The sequence below is a fragment of the Manihot esculenta genome, chromosome 9, assembly GCF_001659605.2.
Source record: "Manihot esculenta cultivar AM560-2 chromosome 9, M.esculenta_v8, whole genome shotgun sequence".
NCBI lineage: Eukaryota > Viridiplantae > Streptophyta > Magnoliopsida > Malpighiales > Euphorbiaceae > Manihot > Manihot esculenta.
Window position 1 is genome coordinate 14,283,681 of NC_035169.2, and position 6,270 is coordinate 14,289,950.

At 30.3% G+C, this 6,270-nt stretch overlaps 1 non-coding gene across 1 annotated transcript; it reads right to left on the reverse strand.

The window, feature by feature from the left end:
* Positions 1–1,368: 1,368 nt before the first annotated feature.
* On the reverse strand, positions 1,369–4,554 carry LOC110623217. The gene is made up of 4 exons (XR_006352126.1): positions 4,540–4,554; positions 4,355–4,461; positions 1,512–1,644; positions 1,369–1,434 (listed from the first exon to the last, which is right to left on the reverse strand). It is a non-coding gene; the product is annotated as an uncharacterized LOC110623217 (transcript).
* Positions 4,555–6,270: the final 1,716 nt, after the last annotated feature.

Sequence of the window (6,270 nt, forward strand, 5' to 3'; positions counted from 1 at the left end):
GCTTACCTCTTGAAGAAACGAGAGGAAAGGCGATCCTAGCTTGGAGATGGAGAGATTGAGCTCTTTGAACCTCCAAGTACCCAAAACTTGCTCTTTACTCACCGATCTTCAAAACAGAAGTTAAAACCCGTGAAAATCATGGAAGATCTAAGGAAAACACTCAAGATCGAGGGAGGGGTGGCGGAGACTCACCTTGGCCGACAACGGGGGAGAAAAAGCTCGCCCGTGCGGACCTAAGCGACCCTTATATAGGTGGCTGGCCAGGCCACGTTCGGGGGCCGAATGTACCTCCGCATGCATGCCATGTTCGGCGGCCGAACTTGGGATTCGGCGGCCGAACCTGGATTTCCCTCACTCATGCTTTCGGGGGCCTAACGTGCCTCCAAAACGCATGCATGTTCGGCGGCCGAACTTGACTTTCGGCGGCCGAACCTGGGTTTTCCTCCAAAGACTTTTCATGCAAAAACTCATTTAATTTTCATACTTAAAATCATGAAATACTTTAAAACATTTTATGAAAACATGTTTCTACCCTACTAGAGACTTCCGACATCCGAGATTCCACCGGACGGTAGGAATTCCGATACCGAAGTCTAGCCGGGTATTACAAGGTACTCATGTATGCTTCTATCCTAAGTTTTAGTCAAGTTTTGACAATATTAAGGGTCTAATTCACTCATAGTCTCTTCATGAAATTTGTTATCTTAGCAATTAAGACTTTTTCTTTCGTGGCTTTATTTTAATCTATTATCTTTTAAATATAATTATTTGTATGTCATTTATTTTAGTCATAACATTTATTTTCTTTAGACAGATTGCACCCGAAGGTTGCCTACGTTCCTCTAATTGAGAATCAGGTCCACGTAGCTCTTAACAATAGATAATAATATAAAGTTTATACTAATATAATTTGTTCATATCAACCACATTATCACATTATGCTATTCAAAATTATATACATATACAAATTTATATATTATCCATTATGAATATAACCCATCAATAATAATATTTTAGACCATTAGACCTAAAAAGTACACTGAAGGCATCTTAAGTTAATTTCTAAACAAATCAATTTTTTTAACTCAATCTGCAGGCCTGAACATAGCTTCATACCCAAGGCAACTTGATGCAAGTACCTGGCACCCTTCATCTGGCAGTTACCAAAGCACTAAAGGTGCTTTAATTAACTTGCCTTGCCCAGAAACTTGAGAAACACTACCATATCAATTTACCTCATCCAAGATGACCGACTCACCTTTGGTAATCCTAATCTAAAGCAAACAAAGAAAATGCAGAACAACTATAGGTGTAGATATTTGCTTACCAAATGCTTGGTGTCAAATCCCCAATTTGCTTAATTTCTTGTTCTGGATTTCCACCAAAGAGGGGAGCCCATAATGAGAGAATATCAAAAACCTGGTCTTCAAGCTCCTACAAGTAACAAGAATAGCAGCATAACATACACGTACTGTCTACATCAACTGGTGAATCTAATAATAATTGTATACCTCCTTTGGCATAGAAGATAATAGAGAGGATAGAAGTAGCCATCCAGCTTCTTTTTCAACTGTTGCAGCCACAGGGTTGCGACTAGGTTTTGTTAGCATTTTCTTTGCAACTTCAAGTACTGACCTAGGCAATCTGAGTACAAAACAGGATCATATAGGTTTCCAAAACAACCAGTATATGAGATAAAAATACAAGTCAAGAGTACCATAGCCATACAAATATGCGGCCAACAACCAAAGGGCTGAATATTATTCTCATGAAATACTGTTCTATAGAAATTTGCAGAACAACCAATGTTTTGACTGAAATATTTGATTCCGGTCTCAAAGAATCCTAATTTAGTTGTACATAGAAATTTATTTTATCAGGTGAGAATTAAGATATGGTTCAAATATCAACATTTGCAATATATTAGTCAATATTTAGGAAGGGAACTACAAGTTTCCTTTAACCTGGTAAATTTTGGGTGCATGCATGGTTTTTTTTTTTTTTTTTGATCCTTCAGACACTAAAATTAGGTTTTAAAAATTCTATAGTTTTGTAAGAAATACATTATTGTCCTCTATAGAGAAAGGATTAGAGTATCAGAATTCAGAAAAATAATTGACCAAAATGCTTTATTGATAACCAAGATGTAGAAACAACTCCAGAACCACAGAGAAATAACAAGTACTGAGTAAACAAACATAGTAACAACTGCTCCTAAGCAAGTAACAGAAGAAACTATACATAAATGAAAAGAACAACTAACAATACGACACAAACACAATCTCTAAGAAGTGCTTTAATATATTATTGAGCATTAGCCTCAGCCCGAGTATAAAATGCAAAATAGACAAGCTAGTTTATTGATATAAAGTAAAGATGCTTTCGTGCTTATCATTTACTTGCTATGTAGCCATCTTTACATAACTTTGCCCAAGCAATGCCCAAAGAGTTTATGCCTTTCTTGGTTGGACTTAAGCAACATGCAACATTCTTTCAAGTCCTAAATTTTGAGCAAGAAGCAGACATATACGGGGATGAGAAGGAGTTTCTTAATTCTCACAATTAGCACAAGTGGGAAAAGGGAAGACCAAAGTCTGCATTATACTAAATCTTTAATTTAGCATTTAAATGTTTCTCTTTTTGAAAGTGAAATATTATGGAAATCTTGACTTTTATATCCTCTGTTGAAAGAATTCAAGTAATTTCTTTATTTTTCAATTTCTGTTAATTTAGCATTTAAATCTTTCTCTTTCTGAAAGTGAAATTTTATGGAAGTGTAGACTTTAGCCCCTGTACCATTTTTATTTTTTAATAAATTTTGGGTCAGTGAATCAGTGAATCCTTTATAATAGTGTCAATCTCTTATAATTGATTTCGTTTCTCTATATGCTACATATATTGTTTCCTTTTGGTGCTTGATATTCTATGGTGATCAAATAAAATAAAGGAATTACTTGAATTCTTTCAACAAAGGATATAAAAACCAAGATTTCCATAAAATTTCATTTTCAGAAAGAGAAATATTTAAATGCTAAATTAACAGAAATCTAAAAGCAAAGGAATTACTTGAATTCTTTCAGCAGAGGATATAAAAGCCAAGATTTCCAATCCTTCAACAGAAGATATAAAAGCCAATATTTCATATCCTCAACGCAGTCTTTACGTCCTTGGGTTTGTCTTTCTTTATTTGCTGATAAGAAGCCGGAAACATGGCTTCTGTATAACTGTTGGCGTATACCAACGGAACGGATAGTGGGGTGAAATGGGCAAGTCAACGGGAAAAGATGGCAGCCGGTTCCCGAACAAGAGGTAGGGGTACATAAGTTCAGTTAGAAAGAATGTATGTGGGCAAGAAAGAATCAAAGAAACTAGACTGTTCAGCTTCCATCACTGCCCCCATCGTTTTGAATAGGATTGTGAGTTGTGAAAATAGCCAAATATTTTCAAATTCTAATTTATTGTGCCAAGAAATAAATTTTTGGATTTTTATGCCATTATCCCCTTTTTTTTTTCAAACGGTAATTTTATTTAGTCTACTAATGAATGGGGATTTGGGGTGGCTGTGGCACTATCTTTCAAATGTCATCTTACGTCATATATCTAGATTGTGACACTGGCTTTCAAATCAGGTACTCGTGTATGCTTCTATCCTAAGTTATAGTTAAGTTTTGACAATATTAAGGATCTAATTTACTCATGGTCTCTTCATGAAATTTGTTCCTCTATATCTTAGCAATTAAGACTTTTTCTATTATGACTTTATTTTAATCTATAATCTTTTAAATATAATTATTTGTATGTCATTTATTTTAGTCATAACATTTATTTTCTTTAGACAGACTGCACCCGAAGGCTGCCTACGTTCCTCTAATTGAGAATCGGATCCACGTAGCTCTTAACAATAGATAATAATATAAAGTTTATACTAATATAATTTGTTCCTATCAACCGCATTATCACATTATGCTACCCAAAATTATATACATATATAAATTTATATATTAACCATTATGAATATAACCCATCAATAATAATATTTTAGACCATTAGCCCTAAAAAGTACAGTGAAGGCATCTTAAGTTAATTTCTAAACAAATCAATTTTTTTTAACTCAATCTGCAGGCCTGAACATAGCTTCATACCTAAGGCAACTTGATGCAAGTACCTGGCACCCTTCATCTGGCAGTTACCGAAACACTAAAGGTGCTTCAATTAACTTGCCTTGCCCAGAAACTTGAGAAACATTACCATATCAATTTACCCCATCCAAGATGACCCGACTCATCTTTGGTAATGCTAATCTAAAGCAAACAAAGAAAATGCAGAACAACTATAGGTGTAGATATTTGCTTACCAAATGCTTGGTGTCAAATCCCCAATTTGCTTAATTTCTTGTTCTGGATTTCCACCAAATAGGGGAGCCCATAATGAGAGAATATCAAAAACCTAGTCTTCAAGCTCCTACAAGTAACAAGAATAGCAGCATAACATACACATACTATCTATATCAAATGGTGAATCTAATAATAAATTGTATACCTCCTTTGGCATAGAAGATAATAGAGAGGATAGAAGTAGCCATCCACAACTGTTGCAGCATTTTCTTTGAAACTTCAAGTGCTGACCTAGGCAATCTGAGTACAAAACAGGATCATATAGGTTTTCAAAATAACCAGTATATGAGACAAAAATACAAGTCAAGAGTACTATAGCCATACAAATATGCAGCCAACAACCAAAGGGCTGAATATTATTCTCATGAAATACTGTTCTATAGAAATTTGCAAAACAACCTATGTTTTGATTGAAATATTTGATTCCGGTCTCAAAGAATCCTAATTTAGTTGTACATAGAAATTTATTTTATCAGGTGAGAATTAAGATATGGTTCACATATCAGCATTTGCAATATATTAGTCAATATTTAGGAAGGGAACTACGAGTTTTCTTTAACTTAGTAAATTTTAGATGCATGCATGGCATTTTTTTTTTTTTTTTGATCCTTCAGACACTAAAATTAGATTTTAAAAATTCTATAGTTTTGTAAGAAATACATTATTGTCCTCTATAGAGAAAGGATTAGAGTATCAGAATTCAGAAAAACAATTGACCAAAATGCTTTATTGATAACCAAGATGTAGAAACAACTCAAGAACCACAGAGAAATAACAAGTACTGAGTAAGCAATCATACTTTATAATATTTTTATTTTTTATAAAATATTTAATATTTTTATTTTAATTTATTAGTTGATCATACAAAAAATTATATATCATATCAATAATATTAAATAAATAAAATATTATATATTTTATATTATAATTTTTTTATATTTTAAATTTTTATTAAACTATAATATTTCTATAAAAATAAAAATCAAAATAAATAATGAAATTAATAAAAAAAAATAGTATTGAAATAAAAATATGTAATTTTTATTTCAATAGTTACGGGCCATTGAAATAAGTATTTTTTATTTCAATACCCACTGCGAACCTCTCATACTCACATTTAATTTCTCGTTTGACCTTAAATAGTTAATTCTTTATAATTGTCAATATATATATATATATAATTAATTTTTAAAAATATTAAAATAATTATATTTAAAATTATGTTGATTTTTAAAACTATAATCTATATTTAAAATCTTTTTCTAAATATATGCATATTATTAATTTTTTAAAAATATTAGAATAGATAATATCTAAAATTAAGTTCATCCTTAAAATTATAATCCATCACTTTAATGATTTACATTTTTTTATTATTATTTTTCAAAATTTATCAATATTTAAATGTGTTATTTGAATATTTTTACAATAAAATTTTAATTTTAAATATTTATTTATTTATCTCATAATTTAAATATTTATTTGATTAATTAAAATAAATTGAGATAATAAAAATTATTGTCCACTTTAAAATTTAAATATAATTATAAATAAGTAAAATAATAATTTATTATATGATAATTTTATATAATCAAAATTTTTAATTTTTAATAATTATGTAAAGAAGATTTTAGATTATATTAAAATTGTTAGATTTTTTTTAATTTAATTATTCTCATACAATCCATTAATTTTAAATTTATTCTCAACGGATAAAAACAATTTATCATTAAAAGTTTATACTCACTATTATAAATTATTTATATATTTTTAGTATATAAAAATTATATTTTATATTAATAATATTAAATAAAATATTATATATCTTGTTATATAAAGTTATCCTTTATAATTTTTATAAAAATTTATATACAAT